Source organism: Chlorocebus sabaeus, chromosome 21 (genome assembly GCF_047675955.1).
Source record: "Chlorocebus sabaeus isolate Y175 chromosome 21, mChlSab1.0.hap1, whole genome shotgun sequence".
Taxonomy (NCBI): domain Eukaryota; kingdom Metazoa; phylum Chordata; class Mammalia; order Primates; family Cercopithecidae; genus Chlorocebus; species Chlorocebus sabaeus.
In genome coordinates this window covers 97,975,211-97,991,841 of record NC_132924.1, presented here as the reverse complement: position 1 = coordinate 97,991,841, position 16,631 = coordinate 97,975,211, and the positions used below count along the sequence as shown (strand labels likewise).

General features: G+C 37.1%; 1 protein-coding gene across 8 annotated transcripts in view; it reads left to right on the top strand.

Moving 5' to 3' along the window:
* The first annotated feature begins 1,240 nt into the window (after window positions 1–1,240).
* POT1 (protection of telomeres 1) overlaps window positions 1,241–16,631 on the top strand; it is a 121,512-nt gene continuing 106,121 nt past the window's right edge. For 2 of the 8 annotated variants that reach the window (XM_007982796.3, XM_038004420.2), the window contains exons 1-3: window positions 1,241–1,420; window positions 2,226–2,351; window positions 16,092–16,164. The gene's annotated coding sequence lies outside the window, so the exon portion shown is untranslated. Of the gene's footprint in view, window positions 1,421–1,467; window positions 1,726–2,225; window positions 2,352–16,091; window positions 16,165–16,631 lie in introns of those variants that run through there. The other 6 variants (XM_007982797.3, XM_038004422.2, XM_038004418.2 and 3 more) reach the window with 6 other exon arrangements.

The following is a 16,631-nucleotide window of genomic DNA, read 5'->3' as shown; positions in this document are numbered from 1 at the left end:
GGTCCAAAGCCCATGTGGAGGGCTTCACATAGAAAGAAAGAACAGTATTTCACAGCTGGATGCAGCCAGAGATGGAAGGATAGCATCTAAACTTTCCCTACAGTTTTCCTCAAATGGACAACTCCTGAGTTCATGCACTTGTCACCCCTGGCTTCTGCATGAGATATAACCACAGGGATGGGGAGGGGAAGTGGGAGATGGGCTAACAGTGAATGCTTTCTGTTGATAAAAAAGGCACTTTAAACATAGTCAGCTGGCTGGGCCCGCTGGCTCACGTCTGTAATCCCAGCACTTTGGGAGGCCAAGGTGGGCGGATCACAAGGTCAGGAGTTCCAGACCAGCCTGGCCAAAATGGTGAAACCCATCTCTACTAAAAGAATACAAAAATTAGCCGGGCATGGTGGCCTGCGCCTGTAATCCCAGCTACTCGGGAAGCTGAGGCAGGAGAATTGTTTGAACCCGGGAGGCAGAGGTTACAGTTAGCGGAGATCGCGCCATTGCACTCCAGCCTGGCGACAGAGCAAGATTCCGTATCAAAGAAAAAAAAGTTAGCTATATCCTCCTACAAATATGTATATAAAGAAGATATTTTAGTTCAAATTAGTCTTGGAAATATTCATATAAATTCTTTACTACATTTAGTTTCACACTAGGAATGTTTTCATTTAGTGAAATGATTGAAGGCATGCATCTGAAATTAGCAGAGGATTCATGTTTAACAATTTATCATTATAAATGATTATAATACTTATCAACTATAAGTTATAATAAACATTAAACTATAATAAACCTATAATTTATAACTATTAATTATACCACCAAATCATAGCCCTATAAAACAATGACAAGGTTACAAATCTGTTTGTAAATAGCAAGACTCAATGGTGGCATTAATGCCAATGCCCGAAATTACTATAGAGACTCTCAAATAACACTGTTATCCTTGTAAATGCTTCCTTATAAAGACTGCAGTAGGTGCCTACTTCTTCGGGGAAGACAACTGGACATTAAAGGAAAGGCTCTGCCTGCATAAGCTTCCAATCTACCAAACGGAAGCTGAAACCCTGCCCAGCGGACCCGCCCACTTGCCCTGAACGTGTCTCCCGCAACGCAAGCTGGAAAGCGACTGGGGGCGGAGCTAAGGGGAGAGGCGTGAATTCCGGAAATGTGACCGGACTGGGCGGGGCCTGTACCTTGGCCCTACGCTCCCGTTGGCACCGCATCCTGTCAATATTTCGCCAAACCTCCAGGCGCGGCGCTGTCAGTGTGTGAACCCTTACACAGCTTGCCGCCGCGGGCGGAAAACTAGCCCCTATGCCCGGGGATCCTGCACGCATGCGTGGAGCTGGACCGTCAGCGTACGAGTGACGTCACGTGCGCGCCAGTCTAAACTTTTCCTAGGGTTCTTTGTAAACTGCGGGTGAGTAAAATTTGTAAGGTTTGGTGTGTTCGTTGAGTGGGTACCAGACGGAAGGGGCCCGGGATTGAATTAGTTTAGATACAAATTTGATGTAATTATCGCAGAGAAACAGTTTTTCTTACGAGTGTTTATCTCGATCCTACTGTGTTCAGCATCTTTCTTGGTGTTTTGGGAGGAGCAGACAGAGTTAAGTCCAAGTCCCCGCCCTCACAGAGCTCCAGTGGCTTGGAGGAAGGTTGGTGCGCAAACGTTAAAATTGGATATCGACACTAGTGAGTGTCCCAATCAAGAGTTCTGTAAATAAGGTGGGGCCTACGACGCACAAGTTAATCTCAGTTCAGTAATTTTTGTTTTTTAGTTTATTTAGGGGGTGAAGGGAGGAGGCCACAGAAACATCTTGGAGTACGAAGTTTTTGGTGCGCAATTTGCCTATACAATATTACAGCTCCTATGGGGGGTTAAAAAAAGAAAACCCAGGATTTTTCCGCCTCCCTCTTCCCCAATAAGGTTTACATTTTAAAGCACAGTGTTAAAGGCGTCTGTTAGTGACATTGTTACAGATCTTAAAACTTGCTTTTTAGAGGTACTTTAAATACGCAGCTTAGTAGAAAATGGTTAAGTTTCAGTTCCGTGGAAGAATGTCCTGTATTGATCTTTGCAATAAAATTGTAAAATAATCCATCCTCCTGTCACCCCCAACCCTGAACCGTGTTAACCATAATAAGGAAAAGCATAACTAAGTCAAAGAGACTTAAAGCAAATTATTGACTGCATTTTGGATAAAACACTGGTTTTGTATCTTCAGCAGCAAGTTGTCAAATTCCCTAGTTGAATTTGCTTTGGACATCAGTGTGAAGAAGAACTGATATGCCACTTGAATTAATAAAGCAAGTCAATGGGGTGCCTGAAGTTCAGCCGCTGAGTAAATTACGTAAGTAGATTTCGGATCCCTACAGCCAGGTTACAATTATAGCAAGAAATATATTCAGGTAAGAATTTCTGTAACTCAGGATGCTTTTTCCTACTAAAAGGAATGCAGTTTTTTAATGTTGAGTTTATGAGAACTGGTTTAGGTATGGTTTTTGTCTTTGTCATAACATTTGAGATTGAATATTTCAATACGGTTTTCAGTATTTATTTAGCAAACAATTAGCAAATTCGTGAAACATTGTAGTAAGTTTCTGAGGTACAAAGATGAAGAAATATAGTCCCTGAACTAAAGGTAATCACATTTCTGTGGGGTCTGACAATCACCTGATCTCCAGTTAAAATTAATAGGTGTGTTATTAGCATTGTGATATGTGAGCATGAGAGTTTTTGGTTCAGACATCAGGAAAGTTGAGCTGGAACTTACGGGATAACTGTTCTGTACCTTCCTTTGGTGTAAAAAACAGCCCTTATCTGCATATTGGGGAATTTGGATGTTACTCTAAAAACTATGGGAAGTCTTTGATAGGTTTTAGCAGGAGAAAAACATGATTTACTTTCAGTTCAAAAAACTTTGCTTCTAGGTAGAGAGTATATTGGAGAAGGCAAGATTAGTGGAAAGATGTTAAGAGGCAATTACAGTAATTTAGATGAGAGTTGATGATGATCTGGGCCAGTGGCAGAGGGGATGCTGGAAAGGAGATTGAAAAAAGATAGTAATAATAATACCTAAAGTTAACATTCGTTGCATTTTTTTCCGTACATTAGGTAGTGTTTTAAGTGCTTTACATGTATTATTTAATCATAACAAAGACCTATGACAGTAGGTACTGTTATTAAAGACGCTGTGTTTCAGAAAGGTTAAGCAATTTGCTTGAGATTGTATTGATAAAATGTAGTAGAGCAGGAATTTGAATATACATGATTTGCTTTAGACTTGATAGGATAAAAAAGCAGAATCAGCAGGTCTTAGAGAACAATTAGACTAGAGTGGCAAAGAGAAATTCAGGAAACTTCTGTTTCTAATTCCTAGCCAGCCAGAAGAAAATAGGGGATACACATTTAGGGAGAAACATTTAGGGAGTTCAATTTGGACAAATTTGAAAGGTCTTCAGAGATGTATAAATAGTAGTGTCCAGTAGGCAAATGGATTGGGGAGTTTGAAGCCCAGAGGGTCTCTAATTTAGATGGGTTTGAGCCAAAGCATAGAAGAGAAGAGAACCATGTTAAAGGAGTCAGTGAAAGAAAGTAGCATGAATAGGAAGCAGAGATGGTCTAGAGAAGGAGGAAGAAACTCAGGAGAGAGTGGTGTCTTTGATACATAAGAAAGCAAGTTTCAGTAACACTTGTATAGATTGCTGTTTAGTAGGCACTCTCCTAAATGCTTTGTATATGTAATCTCTTAATCCTGAGAACCCTAAATATTATTCTCATTTTATAGCTGGAAAACAAACACAGGTTCAGTAATTTATTCAAGGTCTAATAGCCAGTAAGTGGCTGAGCAGTGATTTACATGCCCATTGTCTTTGCCACTAACCAGAGCATTATGTTGCTATTAGATGCTCAAAGGTCTGAAAAGTATCTGTTCATTCTAATAACCAAGAAATTATTGATCACTTGGAAAGGTTAGTTTTGTTTAAACACTAAGAAGCAAATTCATTTTTCGGTAGTGTGAGGATTGAATGTCAGGTGAAAAAAATGAAAGCAGAAAATGTCTTTCAAGAAATGAGTTGTGAAACTTTTGATAATTTAAGCAATTTTTTAAAAAATTGTTTTGTAAATATATATGGGAAACAAGTGCAGTTTTGCTACATTGATATATAGCATTGTGGTGAAGTAAGTGCCTTCAGTGCATCTGTCCCTGGAGCAATGCAGCTTGTACCCACCAAGCAACCTCCCATCATCCACTCCACTCCTAATCCCCTACCCCTCCAAGTTTCCATTGTCCATCTCTCTACACTCTGCTTCTATGTGTACTCATTATTTAGCTTACATTTTTGAGTGAGCACATGCAGTATTTCTCTTTGTGTCTCAGTTGTTTCATTTAAGATAAAGGTCTCCGTTTCTATCCATGTTGCTGTGAAAGACAATTTCATTCTTTTTAATGTCTAAATAGTATTGTGTATATTTATGACTTTTTAAATCCGGTCCTCCATTGATGCACACTTCGGTTGATTCCATATCTTTGTGATTTTGAATACCGTTGTGGTATACATATGAGTGCAGGTCTCTTTTTTATTTAATGATTTCTTTTCCTTTGGGTAGATACCCAGTAGTGGGATTGCTGGATCAAATGGTAGTTCTACTTTTAGTTCTTTGAGAACTCACTGTACTGTTTTCCATAGAGGTTGTAGTAATGTGTGTTCTCGCCAACAGTGTATAACAGTTCCTTTTTCTTTGCACCCCAATGTCTGTTATGTTTTTGTCTTTTTAGTACCCATTCTGATTGGTGTAAGGTGATGTTTCATTGTGGTTTTAGTCTGCATTTTACTGATGATTAGTTATATTGAAAATTTTCTCATGTCCTCATTGGCTGTTTATTTTCTTTTGAAAAATGTCTATTCGTGTCCTTAGTCTACTTTTTAATGGGATTATTTGGGGTTTTTTGGTTGAGTCCCTTGTAAAATCTGGATGTTAGTCCCCTGTTGAATGCATAGTTTGCAAATATTTTCTCTCATTCCAGAGATAGTTCATTCTGTTGATTATTTCTTTTGTAGCACAGAAGCTTTTTAGTTTAATTAAGTTCCATTTGTCTATTTGTGTTTTTATTGCCTGCACTTTTGAGGTCTTAGTCATTGTGGGGAAAAGAAAAGAAAGATCAGACTGTTACTATGTCTATATAGAAAGAAGTAGACATAAGAGACTTCATTTTGTTCTGTATTTGAGATGCTGTTAATCTGTGATCCTACCCCCAACCTTGTCCTTGCAAGAGACATGTGCTGTGGTGACTCAAGGTTTAATGGATTTTGCGCTGTGTAGGGTGTGCTTTGTTAAACAAATGCCTGAAGGCAGTATGCTGGTTAAAAGTCATCACCATTCTCTTAATCTCAAGTACTCAGGGACACGTACACTGCCAAAGGTCGCAGGGACCTCAGCCTAGGAAAGCTAAGTATTGTCCAAGGTTTCTCCCCATGTGATAGTCTGAAATACGGCCTCGTGGGAAGGGAAAGACCTGATCGTCCCTCAGCCTGACACCCGTGAAGGGTCTGTGCTGAGGAGGACTAGTGTAAGAGGAAAGAAGCCTCTTGGCAGTTCAGATAGAAAAAAGCATCTGTCTCCTGCCCGTCCCTGGGCAATGGAACAACATCTCGGTGTAAAACCTGATTGTCTGTTCCGTTTACTGAGAAAGGAGAAAACCGCCTTAGGGCAAAATGTGGGACTTGCTAGGGTAATGCTGCTCTTTATGCACTAAAAAGGTTTATGGAGATGTTTACATATGCTTATCAAGGCACAGCATTTTTCCTTAAACTTGGGTCACAGAGATCTTTACTCACCTGTCTTACTGCTGACCTTCTCCCTACGATTGATCCTATTATCCTGCCACTTTCCTTTTTCTAAGATGGTAAAGATAATGATCAGTAAATACTGAGGGAACTCAGAGACTGGTGCCAGAGTGGGTCCTCTGTATGCTGAGCGCCGGTCCCCTGGGCCCACTTTTTCTTTCTCTGTACTTTGTCTCTGTGTCTCATTTCTTTTTTCAAGTCTCTCGTTCCACTTAACGAGAAATGCCCACAGGTGTGGAGGGGCAGGCCACCCATACAGTCATGAATTGTTTGCCTAAACCAATATCTAAAAGAGTTTTTCCTAGGTTTTCTTCTAGTATTTTTATAGTTTTGGGTCTTGCATTTAAATGTTTAATCCATCTTAAGTTTATTTTCATATATGGTGACATATACGAGTCCAGTTTCACTCTTCTGCATGTGGCAATCCAGTTTTCCCAGCACCATTAATTGAAAAGTTTGTCTTTTCCCCAGTGTAGTGTTCTTGCCATCTTTGCCATAGATCAGTTGGCTGTATGTGACTTTATTTCTCATTTCTCTGTTTTGTTCTATTTATCTGTGTGTCCATTTTTATACTACTACCATGCTATTTTGGTTGCTATAGCCTTTTAATATATTTTGAAGTGAGGCAATGTGTACCTCCACCATTGTTCTTTTTGATTAGAATTGCTTTGGCAATTTGGCCTCTTTTTTGGTTCCATATGAACTTTATCATTGTTTTCTTCTAATTCTGTGAAGAATGACATAATTTGATAAGGTTTGCATTGAACCTGTAGCTTTGGGTGGTATGTTCATTTTAATAATATTAATTCTTCTGATCCACCAGCATGAGATGTTTTTCCATTTTTTTTAATGTTGTTTGCAATTTCTTTCATCCGTCCTTTGTAGTTCTCCTTGCAGAGATCTTTCACCTTGTTAGTTAAGTATATTCCTAGGTATTTTATTTTATTTTTGCAGCTATTGTGAATGGGATTGTGTTCTTGATCCTCAGCTAGCTTTTTATTGGTGTATAGAAACACTACTGATTTTTGTACATTGATATTGTATCCTGACGCTTTACTTAATTTACCAATCTAAGAGATTTTTGGTGGAGTCTTGAGGGTTTTCTGTACACAAGATCATATCGTTAGCCAACCATGATAATTTGGATGCCTTTTGTTTTTTTCTCTTGCCTAATTGTTCTGGCTAGGACTTGCAGTACTATATTGAATAAGAGTGGTGAAAGTGGGTATCCTTATCTTGTTCCAATTCTTAGAGGGAATCTTTTCAACCTTTCCCCAATTCAGTATTATGTTGGCTATGGATCTGTCATACATGGCCTTTGTTATGTTGAGGGATGTTCCTTCTGTGTCTGGTTTGTTAAGGATTTTTGTCATGAATGGAAGATAAATTTTGTCAAATGCTTTTTCTTCATCGGTTGGGATGATCATCTAGTTTTTGTCCTTAATTCTGTTTATGTGGTGTATAACACTTATTGATTTGTGTATGTTGAACTATCCTTGCATCCCTGAGATAAATCTCACTTGATCGTGGTGTGTGATCTTTTTGACATGCTGTTGGATTCAATTTGCTAGTATTTTGTTGATAATTTTGCATGAATGTCTGATCAGACGTACTAGTTGTCAGACCTCTGAGCCCAAGCCAAGCCATCGCATCCCCTGTGACTTGCACATATACGCCCAGATGGCCTGAAGTAACTGAAGAATCACAAAAGAAGTGCAAATGCCCTGCCTCGTTTTAACTGATGACATTTCACCACAAAAGAAGTGAAAATGGCCGGTCCGGTCCTTGCCTTAAGGGATGATATTATCTTGTGAAATTCCTTTTCCTGGCTCATCCTGGCTCAAAAAGCTCCCCGACTGAGCACCTCGTGAGCCCCCACTCCTGCCCGCCAGAGAACAACCCCCCTTTGACTGTAATTTTCCTTTACCTACCCAAATCCTATAAAATGGCCCTACCCTTATCTCCCTTCGCTGACTCTCTTTTCGGACTCAGCCTGCCTGCACCCAGGCGAAATAAACAGCCATGTTGCTCACACAAAGCCTGTTTGGTGGTCTTTTCACAGGGATGCACATGACACTAGTCTGTAGTTTTTTTTGTGTGTATCTTTGTCTGGTTTTGATATCAGGGTGATACTGACCTTGTAGAATGAGTTAGGGAGAATTCCCTCCTCAGTAGTTTTGGAATAGTTTCAGGTGGATTGGTGTTAGCTTTTTTTGTGTTTTGTACATCTAGGCTGTGAATCTGTCTGGTCCTGGACTTTCTGTTATTGGGATTTTTTTTTATTACTCTTGCTATCATCATTGATCTGTTCAGGAATTCTGTTTCTTCCTGCGTCAATCTTGGGAGGTCATATGTTTCCAGCAATTTATCCATTTTCTCTCTGTTTTCTAGTTTATGGGCATATAGTTATACATAATAGTCTCTGATTACCTTTAGAATTTCTGTGGTATCAGTTGTAATGTCTCCTTTTTCCTCTCTAATTTTATTTGGATCTTTTCTTTCCTTTTCTTGGTTAGTCTAGCTGGTAGTTCATCAATTTTATTTCTCTCTTTAAATAACCAACTTTTTGTCTCATTGATCCTTTGGGTTTTTTTGTTGTTGTTTTTGGTTCTTGTTCATTTAGTTTTGCTCTGATCTTTGTTATTTCTTTGCTTCTGCTAACTCTGAGTTTCATTTGTTCTTTTTTTTCTAGTTTCATTGAGGTGTGATGCTAGCGTGTTAATTTGTGGTCTTTCTACTTTTTTCTCTAGGAAATTTTTTATATCTCTTTTATTAAGCTTCTTCTGGCAAGATATAAAATTTTGGCTTACTTTTTTTTTTTTCTTTTTTTTGAGCACTTTGAAAATGCCGTCCATTCCGTTTTGACCTGTAAGATTTTTGTTGAAAAGTCCAGTTAGTTTTATAGTGTTTTCTTTATAGGTGACTAGACAGATGCTTTTCTCTTGGTAATTTAAAAAATCTTTTTTTAAAACTTTGACTTTACACGTTATGAATATAATATGCTATGGTGAAGTCCTTTTTGCAGTGTATTTTCCTGGGGATAGCTGGGCTTCCTGTATCTGGATGTCTAACTCTTTTGCTAGACTTTAGAAGTTTTCATTGATTATTTCCTTAAATAGGTTTTTTAAACTTTCTAATCTCTCTTTCCCCTTAGGAATACTGATAATTCATACGTTTGTTTGCTTTATGTAGTCCTGGACTTCTCAAAAGGGTTTGCTCATTCCTTTTTATACTTTTTCCTATTTTTGCCTGACTGCATTATTTCAAAATTTCATTCTGTCTTCAGGTTCTGAGATTCTTTCTTTTGCTTGGTCTAATCTGTTATTGAATCTTTTGAATATATTTTATATTTTCTTCAATTTTTTAATTCATGGTTTCCATTTTTTTTCTTTCTTTTTTTTTTTAAAGATCTCTGTTTCATTGGTAAATCTCTCGTTCATAACCTGAATTGATTTTCTGATTTCTTTGTATTGGTTTTCAGATTTCTCTTGCATCTCATTAAACTTCTTTAAAATCACTAGTTTGGATTCTTTATCTGGCATTTCGAGGAATTTTTTAAAATTGATATCTATTGCTAGATAATTGTGATCTTTTAGCGATGTCATATTTCTCTGCTTTTTCGTGTTTTCTGTGCCCTTCCTTTGATATCTGCGCATCTGGTGTAGCAATTACTTGGTCCATTTTTTTTTTTAATTGCATTTGTAGGGAAGAAATGTGTATATATGTTGTTGTTTAAGATACTTTGGCTTTGATTTTCGGTGCCTTTGGTAGTGTGGCCTTATATTAAGAGTGTATCAACATTTCCTTTCTTTTTCAACTTATTTATGGTTTAGTATTTTAATTATCTCTTAGATAAGTTGACAGTCCCACTATTTAATCAGCATAGTCAACTTATTTAAAATAATTATTGATATGGTTTTGTTTGTCTGTGAAACGATTTGAGTTCCCTTTGTTTTTCCTGTTTTTTGTTTTCCTTCCTGAGTTCTTCTGGGTTAAATATTTTTTATTCTATTTTATTTTCTCCATTGGCTTTGAGCAACACCTGTTTTGTTCCTTTAGTGGTTATGATAGTGCTAATAATATGCATCCTTACTAGGGTATATTTACAGCTACTATTGTGCCATTCCCCATGGTACAGTTGTTATTTCCCATGTCCTGCTTTTTTCTTCCCACTTGACAAATATAAGAATCTTATAATAGTGAAATTCCAATTACTCACTCCCCTATTCATTGAGCTGTTATATTTTTTACACGTACATGTATTATAAACTCTACCTTACATTACTACTTTTGCTTTAAACAATGAGTCGTCTTTTAAGAAAATTAAAAGAAGGAAAAAATATGGTCTTTATATTTACTGACATATTTACCATTTCTGGTGTTCTTCATTTTTACCTGTAGATCCATTTTTATCTGGGCATTATTTCCCTTCATCTTGAAAAACATCTGCCATTTCATGTATTTCAGCTGGAGATAACTTCTCTTAGCTTTCATTCATTTGAAAATCCATTTATTTCATGTTTGTTTTGAGGGATGTATTTATTGGATATAGAATTCTGTGTTGAGTTTTTTTTTCTTTTAGGACTATAGAGATACCAGTACACTGCTTTCTGGCTTCTATTGTTTTGTATGTGATTTGCATTTTTTTACTGCCCCCTTTCTATTTTATGTTTTAGTTTTAACAGTTGAACTGGCATATACTTAAGTATGCTTTTTCTTTGAATTTCTCCTCTGTGGGTAAGTGAGCTTCTTGGATTTATTCAGTGTTTTTCATGAAATTTGGGAAATTATTGGATAATATTTCTTGAAATATTTTTTTTTCTGCCATATTATTACCCTTTTCTGTTTTTGGGATGCCAATTACATGTGTATGTTCATGTATTAGGCTCTTTGATACTGTAACACAGATCTCTGAGATTCTGTTCCTTTCTCTTTTATTGTGTTTTATTTGTGTAGCAGAGAGGATTTTCAGTTGAGTAATTTCTGTTGCTCTCTCTTTGAGTTCACTGAACCTTTTGTCTGCCATATCCAATATTCTGGATGCATTTTTAGTGAGAGTTTTAATTTTAGTTGAGGGAGTGAGGGACAAAATATATTTGATAATAAAAAGAAATCTACATTTAAGTTTTGCTTGTTTATATTTTTCGTGTAGACATTTGTTTGTAACAGTTTACTCACCTATTTCTTTTTAATTTTTATTTCTATTTATTTTCCTGGAATTTTCTTTCTTATTAAATGAAGCGTTATGAATTACGGTTGGTCTTTTCTACTTAATTGCATTGAAATGATTATCAAATGCTTCTTAGCATTCTCAACTTATTTTACATCTGGTCAATTAGTATGGTATTCCTTTTTTTTTTTTTTGAGACGGAGTCTTGCTCTGTCGCCCAGGCTGGAGTGCAGTGGCCGGATCTCAGCTCACTGCAAGCTCCGCCTCCTGGGTTCACGCCATTCTCCTGCATCAGCCTCCCGAGTAGCTGGGACTACAGGTGCCCGTCACCTTGCCTGGCTAGTTTTTTGTATTTTTTAGTAGAGATGGGGTTTCACCGTGTTAGCTAGGATGGTCTCGATCTCCTGACCTCGTGATCCACCCGTCTCGCCTCCCAGAGTGCTGGGATTACAGGCTTGAGCCACCGCGCCCGGCCGATATTTCTTGTATACTTGTATTTATTAATAAAGTGCCATGATTTGATTCCTTTTTGACATATCATTAATAATGATTATTTCCAAGCTGCATCTAATTTTGACACACTTTTATTGTTTTGTGTGCTTGATATAGAAATGTTAAATACTATGACAGTTTGCTAAGTTCTTATTTTATTTTTGTTCCTACTTATATTAGTGAAATATTTTTAAAATTTCAACATTTTCTTATTTGTTTGCTTAAGAGATGGATGTTGCTCTGTCACCCACGCTGGAGTGCTGTGGTGTGATCGTAGCTCATTGTAACCTCAAACTTCTTGGCTCAAGGAATCCTCCCACCTCAACCTCCCATGTAGCTGAGATTACAGGCACATGCCACCACAGCCAGCTAATTAAAAAAAAATTTTTTTTATAGAGGCAGGGTCTTTCTGTGTTGCCCAGGCTGGTCTCAAACTCGCACCCTCAAGCAGTCCTCCCACCTTGACCTGTCAAAGTGCTGGGATTACAGGCATGAGCTATCACCCCTGTCCAATTTTAACATTTTTATTGCCGAATTCTTTTAGCTATAAGTGAACACGTTAGTATCTAGTAGGGCTAAAACTAGGAAATACCTTTTATGTATTTCTCATGGTTAACAGATTGCTTTGTAGAATGCTCGTTTTTAAAAAAAAAGATTGAGGTATTTGTGTTCTTTTACATATTGGAATCATTTTTTCAGCTCTCTGTTGTGTACTTACATACCCTTTTCTAATCTGCAGATGTCAATGTTTTTTGAATTTTATTAAATGGATTTTAGTGCCACATTCTGTTTTTTGTGTAGACTTCTATGAGTTTTGACAAATATGTGCAAATGTGTATGTAACCACAATCACAATCAAGTAGTTCATCACCTTCCAAAATTTTATAGTTAGCTGCTTTGCCAACTCTAACCACTCATGACCGCTTACCAATTTCCTGGCACTGTATTTTTGTTTTTCAAGAATGTCATATAAATGGCATAATACAGCATGTAGCCTTTTGCATCTGGCTTCTTTCACTTATTATGATGCATTTGACATTCTTTCAGGTTGTTTTTTTCAGTAGTATTTCTTTCTGTTGGTGATTAGAATTTTGTTGCTGCCTATTCATCCATTGCCCAGTGTAGGAATATTTGGATTCTTTCCAGTTTTTGTGATGGTGAATAATGCAACTGTAAATATATGTGTACAGGTTTTTATCTGAACATAGGTTTTTATTTCATTTGAGTAAATGTCAAGTATTCAAATAGTTCCTAAGCAACAGTATATGATATAGCTCGTAGGTTGGCATGCTACACTTCTCTAGATTCAGCTGTTAAGGAGGCAAGGCACCCAAATAGATTTAGATAGTATATCACTTATTGGCACAGCAGGGAACATGAACTTCATGTTTGCACTGGTTCTTCTTTCCTCCCCAAGTCCCATGGGGGCAGGGCCAGGTTACATAATGTGAACATGGAGTTTGTAGCACATCTGAGGGTCACTGAGCTTAGAAAATCCCCAGTTTTTAAGAAGTCTGTATTTGTTTGTCAGGTCAGCCATAAGAAAGTACCACAGATTGGGTGGCTTAAGCATTTATTTTTCTCATAGTTCTGAAGGCTAGAAGATCAGTATCAGAGTGGCCGCAGGATTGGTTTCTTCTGAGGTCTCTCTCCTTGGCTTACAGATGCTCACCTTCTTGCTGTATCTTCGCCTGGCCTTTTCTCTGTGCTTGCCTGAGACTCTGGTATCTTTCTGTATGTCCCATTCTCTTTTGAGGTCACCAGTCAGACTGGATTAGGGCACATTCTAATGGTCTCTTTTTAACCAAACTACCTCTTTAATGGCCCTGTCTCCAAATACAGTCAAATTCAGAGTTGTTGGGGGTTAGAGCTTCAATCTGAAATTTGGGAGAACACAATTCAGTCCATAACAGGATGTCTTATGTTTTTTATATTCATACTAATTCATTTTTGTCCTGAAAGCAAACAGAATTTGTAGAATAGAGTCAGACTCTTATTACAGTTATGCAGTGTATACGACATCTCAGTCTACAATGCACTGCATATATGATGGTGGTCCGTCCCATAAGATCATAGTACTGTGTTTTTACTCTACCTTTTCTAGGTTTGTATATGTTTAGATACATACTTACTATTGTCTTATAATTGCCTACAGTATTTAATACAGTATATGTTGTACAGGTTTATAGCTTAAAAGCAATAGGCTATATTGTATAGCCTCGGTGTATAGTAGGCTATACCATCTAGGTTGGTTTAGGCATACTCTGATGTTCACACAAAGACGAAATTGCCTGACAACACATTTTTCAGAATGTATCCCTGTTGTTAAGCACCACATAATTATATTATTCTCTGCAATTGCTCCATTTCAGCATATCTCAGCAATAACTCCCTGCCCATCCTCCCCATTCGGAGCAATGCAGTGAGGGCCAGATGTCTTCCTGCTGTGTAAAGGGGATTTCTTGTACTCTCAGTGAGGAAGGTTGAAATGATGCATCTAGGAGTTTATATAGGGCATCTATTCAGCTTTACCCCTTCTGATTAAGTTGTCATTTAATCTGATTGATTGTGGTTCTCTTGATTGCTTTGTATTTTTTCTTGCCTTTTTTGTATGTCTCTTATGTTGTTATTGTTCAAAGCTATACGTCTTGTGTAGGACAGTGGAAATTGAGGTAGTTTTTATTTCTGGGCATGTGTAGGTCTTTCTTTGTGCTAGGCCTTTAGTGTGGTGCATTGAGTTAATCTAGTCAGGGGTAGAGTTAGGTTTGGGATTCGTTGTTGTTTTTGGTTCTTCAATGCACTAGAGGCTTCATATTCCTCTAGAGTTACTTTGTATGTAGGATCAGAGCTGGTTGACTAGAGGATTTTTCTCTTGTCTTCCCCATCCTTAGTTTTAGATCTTTCCTTTGTGTTTTGCCTCAAATAAGGTCTCTCTCCCTGCTCAAGGTCTTCTCTTCCAGTAGTAGACTATGTTACTTTTTACTAGGTACTGGTTAGCCTTTAATGGGTAGATGTTCTCTGTTCTGATGAAGCCTGTCTTGGTAGCAGTAGGTCCCAGGTCTTGTGAGTGGGGCCTTCTCAATGATCCTGCTTTGCCTCTAGCTGTATAGGTCTGGGCCTTTCACCTATGTACCTGTTCCTGCCCACCCCTAACAGGGATAGAAGGTTTTTTTTTTCTGTTCTTGCCTTCCAGCTGCAGTGGGTTTCCACCAATAGTCATGGATTTACATGTTTTTTTGCATTTCTCCCAGCATTTTAAGGCCTTTGTTCTGAAAGAAAGAGGAGAAAGATCCAAGCAGAATTTCCTACCTTTCGTGCAGTAACTGCTGCTGCCATTGCCCTACTTCTGTCCTGAACCTTGTCAGGTCTGTGGAGAAGCACAGGTAAATGAATATGAATTCCCCTGTGTTTGCAGCTCCGGGGCTCCATGTGTTTTCATCGCCCCATGCTTGGCCTCTAGCAATTCATTGAAAGTGTTAGATGAATTTTTCTTACACATGTCTGGGAACATTTGTCATTTAGGTAAGCAAGTTGCTATAAAAATTTTATTTATATCTTGGTGTGATTATAAACTTTGGTTCTTCTTTGTAACTATTTTTTTTTTTTTTTCATTTCAGGAAAATCTTTCACTTATCTCTTCTTTAACTTAGACAGAAATAAAACAGTTGTTTTATTCTCATTAGAAGTACCTTGCTTTTCTCAGATTTCTGCTTAGTTGGTTGCCCTGTCACCTCAACTCTCTGATGGGTCAAGAAAAGTTTTGAGATTTACAGATTGTTTAACTTTTTGTTGTTGTTACTTTTTTCAGCTTTCTATCTTCTAAATGTAACTACTTTTGCTTTTGACTGTGAATCATTATGCATTGTTGATAACCATATTTTTATTTATGTTCCTATAAGTAAAATTAATGTATAAGTAAAATTGAGTCCTACTTTATAAGTAAAGTTGATGTGTTTTTTGTTAGCTTTATCAAATATTAACCTGGGAATATTAACCTGGGAGGCTAATAGGATCTATTTTTAAATTTTATTTACAGAAACCAGATTAAACACTTCATTTTATCTGAGACTCAAGTAACTTTTTTAAAACTGACAGAGCTGGTTAGTTACAGAAGCTGTACAAAGACTAAACTGTACTTGTGTCTTAATCTGTAGATTTATCCACACTATATTTATGATATTTCTGTTTTGCATTTCTAAATCTTTATTAAGTTTTCATTTCTTTCTAGGAGCAAACATCATTTTATTATTTTTTAGAGAACAATATTACAGATTAAAGCAAAGCTAGGGAAAGTTGATCTAGTTATCGGCAAAATAAGGAACTCATAGTACCTACCTAATAGGATTACTTTTAAGAAATTGTATTTTAAACCTTGAAGCATTTGTAGACCTGATTTTTCTCTAGAAAAATGAATTCAGCACTGCTCCTTGTCTTGAAATAGTTACCTGAACACAGTACTTTGACTTCTTGAAATATAAAACTGTTGCTATAAAAATTCTAACTTTTATTTATATCTTGGTTTTATTATAAACTCATTTGACTTTTCTTTGTAACTGTTTTTTTTTTTTTGTCATTTCAGGGAAAACTTTCACTTATCTCTTCTTTAACTTATCGTGGAAATAAAACAGCTGTTTTGCAGATTGGACTACAAGGTATATAGTATAAGCAAACTATTTCCACTTTTTCCCTGTAATATACAAATATATGACTTCATATATATGTGTGTGTATGTACACACATACACACACATACATATAAATGATTTCTGACAGGTAGTACATTAGTAGTAGTATGAAAATCTATAGAATGAAAAGTTAGTCTTTCTTCTAGCAAAGTTTTTCCCAAATATCCCTTCCCTTTCCCTCCCATTTCTTGTATTCTACTTCATGGCCTTTTACTCTCATATCTAGACCATTGCAGTAGCTAACTGATCTTCCTGCTTCTAGTTTCACTTATGTGACTTAAACATCTTAGCAGCTTAACTGTCTTAAAACTTGGCTTTCAACGTGTTACTTGTTACATAGATGTACTTGTTAACTAGGTGTTGTTCTTACACAGGGGGATTTCTTTCTCCATATAGCCCTCAAATAATCATGGTAAGCTTGGAAGGGCTACTTTG